Source organism: Balaenoptera acutorostrata, chromosome 15 (genome assembly GCF_949987535.1).
Source record: "Balaenoptera acutorostrata chromosome 15, mBalAcu1.1, whole genome shotgun sequence".
Taxonomy (NCBI): Eukaryota; Metazoa; Chordata; class Mammalia; order Artiodactyla; family Balaenopteridae; genus Balaenoptera; species Balaenoptera acutorostrata.
Window position 1 is genome coordinate 37,521,702 of NC_080078.1, and position 16,887 is coordinate 37,538,588.

Consider the following 16,887-nt stretch of genomic DNA (forward strand, 5'->3'; position numbering starts at 1 on the left):
GAATGTGGGCTTTGTGGTACTTTCCCAAATGGGTGGCCCTCAGCCTGCAGAAGCCGTTTGTTCCCCCGAGCTGGGCAGGGTGAGGTGCTTCCCTGGTCTGTGCTTGGCGCACAAGGCCACAGCAGGACTGAGTAGCCACGTGCTCTCCCTGTAGGTCACCTATGGCATACCCCTGTGGTGGAGCCTCCTGACAGCCCCACCAGGAATCGGGGCCCAAGGCTGGGGAGAAAGTGAACAGCTGGGGACCCTCAACCCTGTGCCCCGGGGTCATTCATTACTGTCATCGTGGGCGCAGACCCATGCAGCCAAGGGCCCAGCTGGGGCATACAGAGCCCTGGGCACTGGGTAAGCACAGGGAGGGGACACCAGGGTCCCTGGTTCACCCCCTGCCGTGTCCACTGCCCTTGCTCTCAGCACTTGTCCTGGGACAGGCTGAAGAGACCTGGGAAGGAATTGGAGATCTTCAGGCAGGGGTGATGGGGCAGGGCCTTTCCTAGGTGGAGAAACTCAGGGCTTGTCACCCCCCACCATCTGGGCCCCATAACCTTCAGCCTTTTTATTCCCAGCTGCCGTCCACGAAAGACATGACCCTGGCCCCAGAGAGTGGCCTTGGGCACTCCTGGACACAAGGGTCCTGCACCACCCCCAGTCGGGACCCATCACTGACCAGTAGGTGCTGACCTGCTTTGCAAGTGGCATTGCCTGTCCCGCCACCACTGAGGCCGGGAGTGCCATGACCCTGTGGACAGTTGAAGTCCCTCTGATCACTGGGGGAACCCACAAGGTGGGGACATGGGGGGCCCTGTCGGCTAGATCATAAGTGACCAATGTCCTATGGTGTGTTTTCCCACCAACCAGTGTTAACAGAGAGGAGCTTCCTCTTGTTCTCACATTTGCTAAGACAGTTAAACCTGCAACTTTCATCCTTAGTTTGTAGTCATAAGATGCTTTTCTAAGCCTGGTTTTTCTAGGGTAATTGTTAGTTTATTGAGCTCATGCTTATTATTTTTCACCACATATTGTGGATGGCACCGCTCATACATTTTTTCCCTTCCTTTTCCTATTCTCCAAAAAGTTGTAGAAAGCCAGAACAGACCTTCTAGACAGCCACTAAGGTTATTATTTCCCTTTTGCAAAGGTTTAATAGAATATAGGGGAAATCGAAGTATTTCTGACAGGTTCTAAATGTAAACACAATTCAGAGCTTTGTATATATTTTTGCATATGGAGAGTTGGGTATGTATACAAAGACACCAAAATATCAACACTTGTTACCCCTGAGTGCTGGGGGTATAGGTGATTATCATCTTTTGTATACTTTTTAGCCATTTCCAGATTTTCTTCATTAACCATTTACTAGTGTGTTACTAGAAAACCAAAACCAAAACCAAACAAGAATCCAGAATTGGTTGGGCAGTTTGGACAAGAGACATTTTCTCAGGCTTTCAGAAGGGATTCTGTACAGATGCAGATTCAAGCCACCTGCCTCCAACCAAACTGTTGTTCCTACGCCACTTCTAAGTAAAAATTTCAGGACCACTGCTATTAGTAAGCACAGAATGCTAATAAGAATCTAGACTGGGAAGCTAGAAGATGATGCAGCAAGGCCTTCCAAGGTCTGAGAGGAAATTAGCTTAGTTTTAGAATTCTAAACCCCGCAAACCATCAATTAAAGGGGAGGGCAAAATTATGTCGCTCTCAGACAGGAAAGCTTAGAAGGTTTATCTCCCACCTGCCCTATCCAAGGACCATAACCATGGATGCCTATGTCCTAATCTCCGGAAACTGTGAATATGTACTTCACTTGGCAAAGGGGTTCTGCACACGTGATTAAGTTCAGGACAGGACATGGGGAGATTATCGTGGATTATCTGGGTGAGCCAGTGTAATCCCAAGGTCCTTATACCAGAAGGAGTCAGAAGAGGGAGTCAGAGGGATGGGGTGTGAAGTGGTAAGGCAGGACCCACCATTGCTGCTTTGCAGATGGAGGCAGGGCCACAAGCCAAGGAATGAGGGTGGCCTCTAGAAACTGGAAAAGGCAAGGAAAGTGATTCCCCCCAGAGCCTGCAGGAAGGGACACACCCTGCCAATACCTTGATTTTAGTTCAGCAACGGACTTGTCAGAATTCTAGCCCACAAATGGTAAGACCCAGATCCACCAGGCATCAGACCCAGCATGAGGCGGAAGTTGGGGGAGGTTTGGGGTTCAGAGGCCACCTGAGGGCAGGAGAAGGGTGGAGAGAGGGCACCCCCTAGTGGCATCTACCCACAAAGGCACAGCTCCCTGGGATGTCAGAATAGGAACCTGCCTAGGGCAGGTGTCCCAGGTGACTGCACCTCAGCCCCAGTTGGCTGAAGAGGCTCATGTTAGAGACACTCAGTGTTGTCCTGGGAAACAAGACTGGGGAGCTCCCCTTGGGGCCAGAATCAGCTCCCCCTGCGGGGGTGCGGGAACAGGAGGGAGGAGGAAGGTCCTGGGAGGCGGGCAATAGGGCCCAGTCATGTAGCCAGCCCTGTTTGCCCCAGCCTGGCCCTCAGGACCCTGTGTGTCCAGGAGGGGATGAGAGCCCCCCACTGATCCCTTCTTGGGGACAGTACTGGGACCTAGCCCTGGCCTGACCAGGACCCTGTAGGGCCAGCAAGGGTCGGACTCAGGAGCACTTGACCTGACACCAGGAAGATGGGCAAAGACGGGCAGGCCCGGCCCGGTGGCTGCACGTGGTTGAGGACACCCAGGACATGGGGGTGTGTGGGGGAGGAGAAGAGGACAGGTGACAGGGCCTAGCCAGGGCCCAAGGGGACACGGGACTCAGGCTGAGGATCCCCAAGCCCAACTCAGGGCCTGCTGTGGTGTGGGGTGGGCATGGGGGCGTGTAATCTCCTCTTTCAGAGCTGGTGACCCATGCGTGACCCAGACAGACCTTTGGGAAGGCCACCTCCTCATGGCGGGGGGAGGGCGTCCAGTCAACAAATAAGTGAACAAAACAAAGAAATATTCACACCTTGCCTCTTTTCAGGTTCTCAGGGCACATTTGCCCTGGGAGCCAGGCTGGGCCCGCTTGGGCATGGCATGGGTGACCCGGCCCCTCGGCTGAGCAGGGGCTGATTCTGGCCCCGTGGGGATTCCTGGGGTGCCCCCTGGGCACACGATGGGGGTGGGGGGACAGGGGTGTGCTCACAGGGCTCTGCCCATCCCAGGCTGCTCTACAGTTTGGGACAGCGCCCCCTCCTGGCCCTGAGAGGAAGTCCCCACATCCACCCTGACAGGCGCTGGGGGCAGAGCAAGAAAAGGAGCCCGGAGCCCAGACCCCAGCCCCCAGCTTGCTGCCTCCTGCCCAGGCGGGACCCCCTGGGCTCTGCGATGGTGCCCTTCCTTCAGAAGGAGAAGCAGGCTGCAGCGAGCTGTCCCGCCGTCTTCACTCCGCCCTGTCCCTCGCTCCCTCAGCATCCACCTCTGAGGAATCGCCTGAGACAGCGGGCCTGTTCCCTTTTCTTCACAGGAGGCCTTCTCGTATCTGAAGAAATAGCCTCCTCAGGCCATCAGAAGGCCCTGTGTGTGGCCCCAAAGGCATTACTTTGATTTAAATGTGTCCCAAACTGTTCAGTGGCCTGGGAGACACACCTAACTGTCTTCCAAAGTGGATATGCCAATTTTGTGTTCCCACCAGCAATGAATGAGAGTTCAACTTCATTTTTTATATCTAAAAATTTGTACCTTCCCTATAGACTGTTAAAATGAAATGAGTTAATATATAAAGGGTTTAGAATAATACCCCGTATAGAGTAAGCACTATCCGTGTGCTTTCACCACCATCACCATCGTCTGGGCTCAGAACCGCAGACCCAGCAAAAGTTTCCTAACGGATCCTCACGTCTCTTTGTGATACTCACTGACATGTTCCTCTTCTCTAATTCTAATTTTACATGCTGGTTGAGAGTCACTTAGTGGTTCTTAACCTGGAGTCTGTGGGAAAATTCAGGAATCCATGAACTCAGATCAGGAGAAAAGCACCGATATTTTCATTGTCTTCTACTGGAAATTTCATGTTTCCATCGGTAGAAGGGACCTGGGACCCCTCTTTAACAGCACCTGTGCCCTCGTCATATCAATTACAGTTGTCCCAGATAGCTTGAAATTCACACTCAGCACTGCTTCCAAATTATGGGTGTTTGTGTTTTGCTTTTTCCTTTTTTATTTTGGCCACGCCCCACTTGCAATGCAGGATGGTTCCCCGACCCCAGGGATCGAACCCTGGCCTCTACAGTAAAAGCACCAAATCCTAACCACTAGGCCACCAGGGAACCCCCAGATTTGCCTTTTCCTGAATCAATAATAAAAGCACAGGTGTTCATAGGACACTTGTAAGGCACGTGTTAACAGGTGTATCTGCAGCTGCTTTGCGGGACGTTCCTTTCTTCTTGTATCAGGGGGAGGCAGAAGGAAGGAACTGGAAAGGGCAGCAAAACTCACAGTGGAGATTTTCCAGTCTTAGGCTTGGTCGAGGGGAATCTCCAGCTCTTTGTCTGCGCTGCGCTGAGTGTGCTCTTTGCTGAGGGCTTAGCAGGCTGGCAGCTCTTCTACATTCCCTCCTCCCCAGGTGGGCTCCCCACTTGTCACAAGGGGTCGAATAGGTGACAGCCTGTCCTCCTGTGTGGTCCCCTGGGGAGGGGGGTTGGGTTGTGCTGAGCTCTGCATGTGCCCATTAGCTGGGGGACGTTTGCAAGAACCAGGGACAGGGAAGGGGGCTGAACGCTGGCTGGGAAGAGGCTGAGGAGCCAGGGGCGCCTGGAGCTCAGCAGGGGTCTCCGTGGATCAGGGGCAATGGGGTGTGGCGATGATTGCCTGGCTCAGGACTTGTCACTGGGGTCCTGCCTGGCCTTGGCCACCATCTCCCCTAGTGACCTCAGGCAAGGTGCGGAACCTCTCCGAGGCTGCTTCTTCAGATGCAGTGGGAATAAAGCAGTGATGCGATGTCACCAGGATCAGGACGCTAGTCTGGAGGCCTGATCCGGGTGATGCTCCACCAGCAGTGTTATCCCGCAAGTCCTTGGACGGGGCCGTGGGATTAGACTTTCAATTTACTTAGAAGAGCACAAGCAACTCCACCTAAATGAGGGAAGGGTGGGGCCCTGTCTCCCACTTTCTCTGCAGCCGGCCTTCTGTTCCGTGCAGTTGCTTCTGTGTCTCCAACCCCTTGGGGGTCACCTAGGGCAGAACCTGCCTGATTTCTTCCTCCTCACGTACCCAGGGCTCTGTGGCTCTTGGGTGTTTCAGAGCAAACATCAGTCCTGGAGTGGGGAGGGGGTGCTGGAGGGGGGAGTGTGTGGCCGGAAAGTCCACCTCCCTCCCAGCATCCGGCTGAGGTTTAGGGCGCACTGGAGCCCGCGGTAAGGAGCCCCCAGCGGTAGCGGGCCAGAGTCCCTGCGGTAGACGCTCTAGAGGGTCACCCGGGCGGCCTGCATCCGGCACCGGCGCTGCGGCACCAGCAGGGGGTGCCAGGCCACCATCGGGTACCGCGCGGGCCTGCGGTTCAGCGCCCGCCCTCCCGCCTCCCGGCGGCCACTCCCGTCCGCCAACAGCCAGCACCTGCTCCACTGCCTTTCGGGAATCGGCTTCAAGTGGGGATTTGACCCCGAGAAGCCGTCCGCCCAGTCGGCCCGCCGCGGTGACCAGAGAGCTGACGACCCGCGCGGGGAAGCAGGACCCAGCGAGGCCCAGTGTGGTCCTGAGCTGGTCTCGGGTCCCACCACGCGCTGCTTCCTCGCGGCCAGGTGGGCTCCCTCACCTGTCGGGACCAGAGGCCAGGTGACCCCGGGCCGGTACCAATCGGCAAGGCCAGAGTGATGCTGAATGCCCGTGTTGAAGAAAGGTTCTGCACACACGTGAGCCCGCCTGATTCTTGCCCCCAAGGGGAGTGGCTCCAGGCGCCCCCAAGCTCCCCGGCCCCGCACACTATGCGAGCCTTATATCCTGATGACCGGAGGTCCTGAGAACAGCATCTCAGGACGCTGTCTCCACCACGCGTGACTCCGTGGGGCCCGGGCAGGCCTCGGCCTGGAGGACACCTCAGTGTTTGCAGTGGGAACGATGAAGGAATTCCCAAGAACTGGCTCCCAAATAAGGATGAACTGTGCCCGGGACGGTGCTTCGCAATTAGTCCCCACAGCAGCCCCTGAGCTGGCGCCACGCCTGCTCCGCCCCCTCCCTCCCCTCCTCCCCCCACCCACTCCTCTTCCTGCTCTCCTCCAAATGCTCCTCTTCTCCTACCTTCCCCAGTCTAAGGCACTGACTGCTGTGGGGATCAGTGCTGTCACTCCTCCCATCAACGCTGTCCCATTCTGACCCTCGTTGTTGCCAACCAGGAGGCACTGGGAGGCGACCCCCTCCCAGCTGCCAGCCCCAGGAAAGGTGGGCCCCAGAAAAGGGGTCGAGTCTCCTCAGTACTGGAAACATTTCCCTTTTAGCAAGTCAGGGGCAAGGAATTAATTATGCAACAGAAAGGAACTGGTTCCAGAGTGCTGCTTGTGAAAACTGCTTTCTGTTGCAGTGTTTTGTGTACGTGTGTGAGTAATTCTCCTGTGATTTGATTTATTCCTGCAACAGGGGGTGGATGGATGGAATGATGGAAAGATGGATTGAAGGAACACTAGCATCCATCCTGCACCCATGTGGGGCCAGGCCTATTGCCAGGTGGTTTCACAATTGTTCTCTCATTTAATCCTCACAACACCTCTCAGGTGGGTGTTAACATCCTATCTTTACAGATGAGGGAACCCAGGCTGAGAGAATTGATGTAATTTACCCAGTGGTTATGGAATTTAAACCCACTATCGCTCTGCCCCCCACTCCCCTGTTCAGATGTCCATCCAGTACCCATCTGGGTGCCATCTGGGGGGAGGGATGTCCTTTCCTGAGTGTCCCCACACACTTCAAAACTCACACAGCAAGCGGTCTCCCTGCAGGTTTCCTTCCGCTGCTCTGGGAACTCGGGGCCCAGAACTTACAGAGCCTTTGGCAGAGCCGGCCTGGCCCCTGTGATCTCCTTCTCAGTGGTTCTACAAAAGTTAAGAAACCAGGCACGTGTCAAACCTGAGCCCTGGGGTCCAGGCTGACAGAGGGACAGTTTATCCTGGGCTCGGATCCTGCTCTTTATCTGGGCTTTGGTCGGAAGTCAGCCTGTCAGCCTTCGGAACATCTGAGTACATTCTAACCCCTTCCTTATCCACGTCCTGGCTGAGCCATGGAGGGTCGTTTGTTTGGGGGCTGTGAATTGTTTCTTCTCCACAGCACTGAACTCCCAGCCCCTAACCTGTCCCTGGACAGTGTCACTAGTCCCAGGCCCACCAGAGGCCCACCAGGGTGCAGGGACCACCGGCCAGCCATCAGGGGGCCCTTGAGAGACATTCAGCCGTGCAGCCAGGGTGGTTGGGCAGCCAGATGCTGAGAGGAGCTGCTGGAGGTGGGGCAGCCCCTCCACTCCACCCCACCCAGTGGAGGCCCCAAGAGGCCCCAAGAGAACCCTCTTTGTCTGTTGCACCAAGCCGGGGTTGGGGTGGAGTTTTATGAGCACAAGTGTCAGTCTTCCAGATCCTCTGCAAACACCCTCTGGAAGTGGCTGGGGAAACAGGACAAAGGGGCTGGTGTGTGTATCACAACCAAGGTCAGGCTGCAAGGTCTCCGTGGGTTTTGCTCTTGGTTCAGGCTCCTTCCTCCTCACTCTCCATCGGCACAAGTGGGAGGTGGGGTGGGGGGAGGAGGCACCCCTGGCTGGGGGAACTGAACCGTTTCTGCTGTCTTTTGCCAGCAAATGTGCGGTGCTCTGAGGAACACACACACACAGATCACATACACACATGATAGACACACACGCAGAAACACCCAAACACAGACACGTACAGAATGTACACAGACACATAAACACACATACATACATGTACACAATCATATAGATGCACAGACATATACAGACACACACACACACAGAGACACATACACAAATACAGACACACACGCAAACATATACACACGGAAACATAAACGTACACATACACATGAGGCGTTTTGCTTAAGTGAAGGACCAGCTATTCCAGGAGTCACGATGCACCAGAGTCACTTTGAGCTCTGGGGCCTCAAGCGCCTGGGCTGTCACCTTCAAATCCCCAGTTTGAGGTACATTTTTTCTGTGTCACCTCCAAGCCTCCTGAATCGCAAATCCCACCAGAAGGGTGAGTCTGGACTGCATCACTCAGGGTTCACAGGGCCCCAAGCAAGAATAAGGCCACCGGCTCGAGCAGGGGCACAGCGTGGAACCCAGAGGTGCTTGAGGGAGACTTTGCCAGTGTTCCCCATCCAGTCTGTGTAGGTTGGCACATGGGTGTAGACACCAGGCTGGTATGGCCCAGCGCAGCCTGATTCCCAGCGTACAGTCCCAACCTGGATCCAAGCATCATAGATGGGACAGAGCAGTGGCCCCCACAGTCACCCCAGGGACAGGGAGGGCAGGAGCCGAGCACAAGGCCTCCCGGGGCCCATGGGCCTGCGCACCCTCTGCTGAGGCCACAGGGGCTGGGCAAGGATGCTGCTCCCTGCGGACGCTGGGGTGTGGGGGTGGGGACCGAGTGGGGACACAAAGAACCTGGAGGGTGGGTGGAAGCCACCGTCACCGCGCAGGAGTCTTTTCTCCCATCACAAAGAGGCACAGAACATGTCATCCTGGATGAGGCTCTTCCTGGGGAGGCTGGGCTATCCTAGTTGCTCACCTGCTGGTACGTCTCCCAAACCCAGATGGGCCCAGCCACCGCCGGGAGGACCCGCGCTAGGACTGGATCTCCTGCCCCTCTGCCCACCCAGCTCCTCCCGCCTCCCAGAGCCAGGAGGCAGGGGCTGGGGCAGTAAGTTCAAGCCCCAGGCATCTGCCTGGGAACTGAGGGCCCTACTAATCTCACAGACTCTCAGCCTCAACTGCACTGGCTCCGCCACGGGCAGAATCCAGGACACCGGCCCAAGGCCCCCAAGTCCTATGCGGGTCCCTGTGGTGAGAGGGCTCAGGGAGTCTAACTGCACCAGGAATCTGTCCCCTGGGCCACCCCTGCCCATGGTCGAGGGGGGACAAGGAGACACGGAGGCCAAGTTGGGATGGGAAAGGGAGGGAGCGACCCACCTGCCTCAACACAGTAGAGCTGGGATCCGAACACCCATGAGGCGCTGATGATCCCACGTGCCAGCCTCCGGGGATGATGGCGCGGGTGAGTGTCCCCACTATGTCGGCACCAGGGTCTGTGTCCCCCGGGTGGGCCTCGGCCGCCCCTGCCCTCCAGGAGACTCTGCAAGACCAGCAGGGAAGTAGCAGTGGGGGATGCCCTCCATGGAGCCCTGAGCTCCGGGCGAGCCCGCCGCCCAGCAGGGCTGAGGGGCCGCCCTCACTCACGCTGCAACGGCAGCAACAACCACTACCACAACCCAGCGACAGTGGCGACAGCACCCACAGTGACCACAGCAAAAGCAGCAGCAGCAGCAGTAACAACAACGACACACAACCACGTGAGTGAGGGCATCCGTTTAGCTTCCTGCTCACACAGACCCTGGGTCCCGCATCCAGAGCCAGGTGTAGAGACGCCCCTTCACTCTTGCTGAGGACGCCATCCTGTTTAGTAAAGCGCAGCTGTTCCAAAGCACGTGATCAATCAATCAATAAAGACCTAGGAGGGAACAGACGCAGGTGCTGCCTCTGCAGCTAAGGAGCCGGTGGCCGCCCTCCACCCATCCCACTCACCCGAGGAAGCAGTAACGCCCAGCGCACCCAGCTGAGGTGGGTGAGGGAGCCCCCACCCACGTGCCCCCTGAGGCCATCCTCAGCTCACCTGCTGCAGCCACAGTCCTTCCTGGGCCCCTTGATCTCCCACAATCTTCCCGGCATCCCTGGAGAGGCTCCACCCCGGGAGAGACCGGCAGGTGGGGACGGGGCCCAGCCTCGGCCATCACATGTGTCCCCTCCTCTCAGTTTCTACTCCAGCACCTCCTACGCACACCTCACTGGCCCTGGACCCTTGGCTGGGACGTCCAGGGCTGGGCCAACCTGGAGGCAGCACATCCCTGAGGGCCCCTAGGAAAGACAGACCAGGGAGGCAGGGTCACCATTCTGGTCATAAAGTCACCCCCCTCTGTTAGACCAGGAGTGCAAGAACAGGGCGAATCCCAATTCTCCTTCTGGTCTGGGGGAGGCCACCCCAGATGGAAGGAGCTTCCGGGTCTCCTCCTTGATTCTTCCTCCTCCCACTTCCCCAGGAGGCTTGCTGGCCCCCCAGGGCCAGGCCTCTGCCCCTTGGCCCTGTCCCAGCCATCCAGAAAGCTCCCCGGAGGATGACAGAAGCAAGAGACCCAGGCCCCATAGGAGAGCAGAGGGGCCAGTGCGGGGCAGGGCAGCAGTCAGCAGATGCAGCAGCAGAAGCAGGTAGAGGCCTGGCCAGCCGCATGACTCTCCACCTGCAGACACTGTTCAAGGGTCAGCATCCTTGGATGGCACCCGAGGGATGGTTGGTGGGTCCCTCACCAATGGCAGTCACCCGGAGCCCTAGCTGGGCAGGACCTGGCCCGCTCCTCACTGGCAGTCTTCTCGGACTCCTGTCCTGCCACTTCCAGGGAGACAGCTGAGAGGAGGCCGGGGACCACAGGGCCCATCTGAGGCCAGTCACTCCTAGGATCCAGGGTCGGTGGAGCTGGTCGGGCCTCCCCAGACTGAGACGTGAAAGCCACGTCATCCTGCAGGCAGCCCATCACCCCCTGTGTCCAGGAGACCTGGGGTCCCCACTCACTGCTAAGGGATGGCCACCTGGTCTCCCTGTCCCACCCAGGGCACGCGAGGTCTCCCTGTGGACCGGCCACCTCCTGACTCCCTTCTTCCCAGAGGAAACTGCAGCTCACGGAGAGTAGAAATCTCTGAGTTCATGGTTAATCCACAACAAAGCCTTCACTTTTTATTTGTGGAGTAGGACAAGGCAAGTTGAATTTAGTGAGTTTGACATTATTAGAATTTCTCTGATGATTAGGGACAGTCCCCACTGGGTCAGTTAGCAGAAATTAAACCCAAGGACCCCAAAGGCAAATCTCCTGAGTGATGTGGGTCAATGGCAGTATCTAAGGGTTGGAGCTCAGCAGGTGGCTGAGGCTAGATGCTCCTTTGAACATAGCCACCTGGGTGCTCTGCTCGTGGGAAGGGTGACTGGTCTCTGAGTGCAACCTGTAAGACCTGCAAACTTAGACCTCACGTGCAAACACCAGGGCGGGCTGGCAGTGAGCTTGTGTATAGTGTAAGCAGTGCGAGGGGGAGGGCATTGTGAGTCAGACTGCAGGCAGGAGGTGTGTTCATTGGCGTCCCCACTTGACCTTGACCCAAGCAGTGGAACCAAATTGAAGGAATAACACGACTTTCCAGTTCTCATAGGACTCCTCCCTACGGACCGAGTCAACCTGTAGGATTCTTGGATAATTTCTGGGCAGAATGGGGTGGCCTCAAGAGAGAATAGACTTCTGCTAAGGAGAGAACTCAGTGCTTGAGGGAGTAATTAGAAAAACAAAAGAGATGTGTCCACATCGTCCACCAAACTGATGACATAGACCATACTCATTACCATTACCATTAACTCAAGAAACATTTACTAACATCTGCTATTTTTCCGGGACCCTTTTCTGGACACTGACCGTATCATGGTGGATAAGGTAAAGGTCTCACCCTTCATAAGCTCAGAATATTTCCTGGGAAAGATAACTGAGTAAATAGACAGTAATAAGAGAACATGACAAATGCAGGGACAGAGGCTTACCTTCCGGTTATGTGTGTTAGGGAGGGGATGATAAACAAGGAACAAATGAAATAAATTGTATATATTAAATAGTAATAAATGTGCTGGAAAAAGAGAAAGCAAGGAAAGGAGCAAGAGTGGAGGGAAGGAACATTGTAAACAAGATGATGACATGGTGACATCTGAGTAGAGATTTGTAGGAAGTGAGGGAGTGGCCATGCAGTCCTGCAGGGGAAGAGGAAACTGTAGGTGCAAAGGCCCTGAGGCAGGAGCATGCCTGTTGTGTTCCCAAACACAGCTGGGAAGCCAGAGAGGCCGGAGCCCCACAAACAAGGAGAGAGATGAGAAGGGAGGCTGGAAAGATGACATCATTTACTCTGAGTAGGGTTTGGAACAGAATGACAGGATCTGACATAGGTTTTAAGAGAACCACTCTGGCTGCTGTGCTGAGAACAGCCTGGTGGGAACAACAGCCGAAGCAGTGGGACCAGTTAGGAGACCATGACAGAAATCTGGGATAAAGAGGAAAGTCGCTTGGGATGGCGTGGGAAGAAGTGGCCAGATCTGGACGTATTTTGGAGATAGGATAGAACTCACAGGATGTGCTGATGGCTTGAATTTAGAGAATGAGAGGAAGAGAGGCGTAAGGAAGACGCCACAGTTTTGTGTTGTTGGGGTTTTTTAAATCAGTTTTATGGAGGTATAGTTTACAGAGTAAATTTCACTATTTTTAATAAATTATAGTCCTATGAGTTTTGATAAATGCATCCAGTCATGTAACCATCACCACAATCAAGATATAAAGCCAGTTCCATCACTATTAAAAAATCCCCCTAAGCCCCTTGGGGGCAATCCTTCCCCCACCCCAGCCCCTAGCAACCACCCGTCTGCTCTCTGTCCCTATAGATTTGCCTTTTCAACAGTGTCATATAAATGGATTCATGGTGTGGAGCCTTTGGAGTTCAGCTTTCTCCCCTCGGCATCATAAAAGACAAAAATAAAAGAGGGATTTCCCTGGTGGTGCAGTGGTTAAGAATCCGTCTGCCAATGCAGGGGACACGGGTTGGATCCCTGGTCCGGGAAGATCCCAAATGCCGCAGAGCAACTAAGCCCTTGCGCCACAACTACTGAGCCTAGCTCTAGAGCCTGAGAGCCACAACTACTGAGCCTGCATGCCACAACTACTGAAGCCTGTGCACCTAGAGTCCATGCTCTGCAACAAGAGAAGCCACCGCAATGAGAAGCCCACGCACCACAACGAAGAGTAGCCCCCGCTCGCCACAACTAGAGAAAGCCCGTGCGCAGCAACAAAGACCCAACCCAGCCAAAAATAAATAAATTAATTAATTAAAAATAAATAAATAAATTTATAAATAAAGATTAAAAAAAAAAGATTCACCATGTTGTGTATAGTTTGTTCATTTTTGTTGCTGAGTAGAAGTCTACTGAATGGATGGACCACAGTTTGCTTATCCATTCACCAGCTGAAGAAACATTTGGGTTGTTTCCAATTTTTGCCAATTCTGAATAAAGCTGTTATAAATATCTGCATACAGATTTTGTAAGAATATGTTGTCTTCTCTCTTGGATCAATCTTAGGAGTAGGATTGCTGCATGGATGTTCAACATTACCGGAAACAGTCAGCATGTTTTCCACAGGGGCAGTACCAGTTTGCACTCCCACCAGCAACACGTGAGCGTTCCAGGAGCTCTGCATCCTCGCCAGCACTTGGTGTTGTCAGTACTCCAAGGTTCCCAAACTGAGCAGTTGGAAGGAAGGACTGCTGCTTTGTGCTGAGATGGAAATTCTGCCAGTGGAGCAAGTTTGAGAGGGAATACTGAGATTCATTTGGGGTCACCTTAAGGATGAGATGTCTATATGATATTTACAAGGGGATGTTGATTAGTTGAGTGGACACGCAGGGAGAGAACTCTGGAGTCACCTCTATGGATGGTGTGTAGAGCTATGACACCAGATGCTATCACCCATGGATACAAGTAGGTGAAGGAGGAGAGAAGCCCCAGCTCTGATGTTGGGGCATCAATCACACAGAGGTTGGGAAAATGAGGAAGAATCAGCAAAATAGACTATGTTCTGTGAAAGTGATTTTTCCCCCCTCAGTAAGAATTGAGACAACTGTGTCCCTGAAAACTGGTATATGTCCTGGTTTGCCTGTGTGTGATTGTTTAGTAGCTGCCAACAGGAAATCAGACCCACAGGCCCATTGGGTCAAGGTCAAGTGGTGATGCAGATGAACACAGCCCCCACAGTCTGACACACACCACCTTCCCCCATGCCCTGGTTACGCTCTTACTCACTAGCTGCCTGCCAGTCTGCCTGGTGTCATCATGTGAGGTCTAATGTTGCAGACCTTGAAGGTCATACTCACAGGCCCAGTCATCTTTCCCATGAGCAACTTTGTGATACTATGAGCACAACGACCTGGGCACAGGTAGCAAAGTTTGGCTTGGAGCTGGGAAATCCATTGTCTCCACCTTCACATAGAATCCCACACTCCCCAGGCAGTCTGGGGAGCTTGGGGAGATGGTGCCCTTGGTGAGGAGACTGGTGAGCTCATTAGGGCACCATCAATGGGGTCATGGTGAGACTCCTTCAGGTGCCTCCGTGGGCAGCAGCACTGACTGGGAGACTTCAAGCAGGAAAGGGAGAGAAAGAAAATAATTGCTCTTGAGTAAGCATGATATGAAAACATGAAACTAACTGGGACACCCTCTGAAGGTCCAAAGCTCTTGTGGACAGGTATGAGCTCAAAGCCTTCATAATTTGGATAATTTAAGTGTGATTTGATTGTACTGACGAAATCTGACATACTGTTTCCATGATAACAGTGTTTTTGTAAAAAAAAAAAAAAAAAAAATAAGCAAAAACTATTCTGTGGGCTTCCCTGGTGGCGCAGTGGTTAAGAATCCGCCTGCCAATGCAGCAGACACGGCTTCGAGCCCTGGTCCGGGAAGATCCCACATGCCGCAGAGCAGCTAAGCCTGTGCGCCACAACTACTGAGCCTGCGCTCTAGAGCCTGAGAGCCACAAGTACTGAGCCCACGTGCCACAATTACTGAAGCTCACACACCTAGAACCCGTGCTCCACAACAAGAGAAGCCACCACGATGAGAAGCCCACGCACCGCAACAAAGAGTAGCCCCCACTCGCTGCAACTAGAGAAAGCCCGGGCGCAGCAACAAAGACCCAGTGCAGCCAAAAATAAATAAATAAATAAATAAATTTATAAAAATAAATAAATAAATAATTTAAAAAACGATTCTTCAGAATTGTTTTAGATTGACAGAGGGTCTGAAGCAGGTATATCAGTTACAAAGGCATTTAGCTGCAGTAAAAGAAGATCCGACCAACAGTGGCTTAAAAGCACACAAGAAGGATGGAGGTGGCTGTCTAGGATGGAGGCAACTTCTCAACCATGTCCTCACACCTGCAGCTTCTGAATCTTTGTTCACCGTCAATTTAGGTGTTATTCAACTCATAGCCTCATGGTGATAAGATGGCTGCTAAGGGTTAGGCATTACATCTGTATCCAAGACTAGAAGAAGGCAGACGGTGGGAAAGGATAATGCCAACTGAACATGTTCCTGTTATCAGGAACAAAACAAAGTCTTCCCAAGAAACTACCCATCAGACATCTGTTTCCACTGGGACCTTGTGGGAGACTGTGGAAAGGAGCATTTAGTTTTTCCAGTCTCTAAGGTGGAAGAAGGAAGGGAGGGGTGTTGGAATGGGGTTATTGGCTTAGCCAGCCAAAGGATTCGGCCACCAAGGGAGCTCATGGGGTTAGATGTGATTTACACACTTGTTCTGGATGCACAATAGAGACGAATTGGCAGGTCCCTGGCGTGGGAGTGAAAGTCTTCTAAAGAATTAAAGATCTGGGGAAGGAGCATGTGGAGGCAGTAGCCAGACCTCGCAGCCTATGACTAAGGCACTTCCATAGTAAGGACATGGGTCACTGTGGCCAGATGGCGGCACCCCTGCCCTGGGGGAGGTAAGGAGGACTCTCCCTGGGGCTGCTCCATGTGGGGGGTTAAAGGTGAGTGGAGGCACCTGCTGGGAGCCCAGGTTGGCGTGCCAGCCCCTCCCACTGGCACTTCCTCTTAGCCCGACAGGCCCAAGGGGCTCCATGTGTGGCCCCCAGAGGCAGGAGGTGTCGGCGGAGCCGAAGCAGTGATGGCCCCCACCCCCGCCCATTTGGGGCTTGCTCCTGGCCTGGTTCCAAACAAGGGGCAAACAGGCTCTCTGCGATTCTGGTGTGGACCCCACCAGGGCTAGACTGACCACATTTCCACCTCCTGGACCCCCCACCTGACTGGGGAGGGAGTCACTGGAAATCTTGTCACACTTTGGACCCAGGGCGGGCTCCCCACCCCATGGCCCAGCCCGTCTGTCAGGCTTCTTGGGGCTGTGGGAAGGTGCTTCCGGCTCTGGGGCTCCCTGGAGGGTGATGGCCAGCTCAGAGAAAACCCACCCTCACCTGAGGGTCCCACATTTACGGGGTGACTTAGCCCCAACAGATGTTTCCTTTTTTTCTTTAATTTTATTTTTTTTTATTTTTTATTTTTTTTGGCTGCGTTGGGTCTTCGTTGCTGCATGTGGGCTTTCTCTAGTTGCGGAGAGCGGGGGCTATTCTTTGTTGCGGTGCGTGGGCTTCTCATAGTGATGGCTTCTCTTGTTGCAGAGCATGGGCTCTAAGTGCACAGGCTTCAGTAGTTGTGGCATGTGGGCTCAGTAGTTGTGGCGCACGGGCTTAGCTGCTCCACGGCATGTGGGATCTTCCTGGACCAGGGCTCGAACCTGTGTCTGCTGTATTGGCAGGCGGATTCTTAACCACTGTGCCACCAGGGAAGTCCCCCCAGCAGATGTTTCTAGGTGTGGCCTTCTCAGGGGCTTCTGTCAGGATGCCATTGGAGGCAGAGGCAGAGGGCAGTGAGAGGCAGGGCGTGGGGGACACTGAGCCACAGAGGCCAGTGGCCAGAGACAGAGACAGAGAAGGAGTGAGGGGACAGGGACAGGACGTGGGGGAACGAGGAACAGAGGAAGAGCCTGGAGGGCAGAGGGGG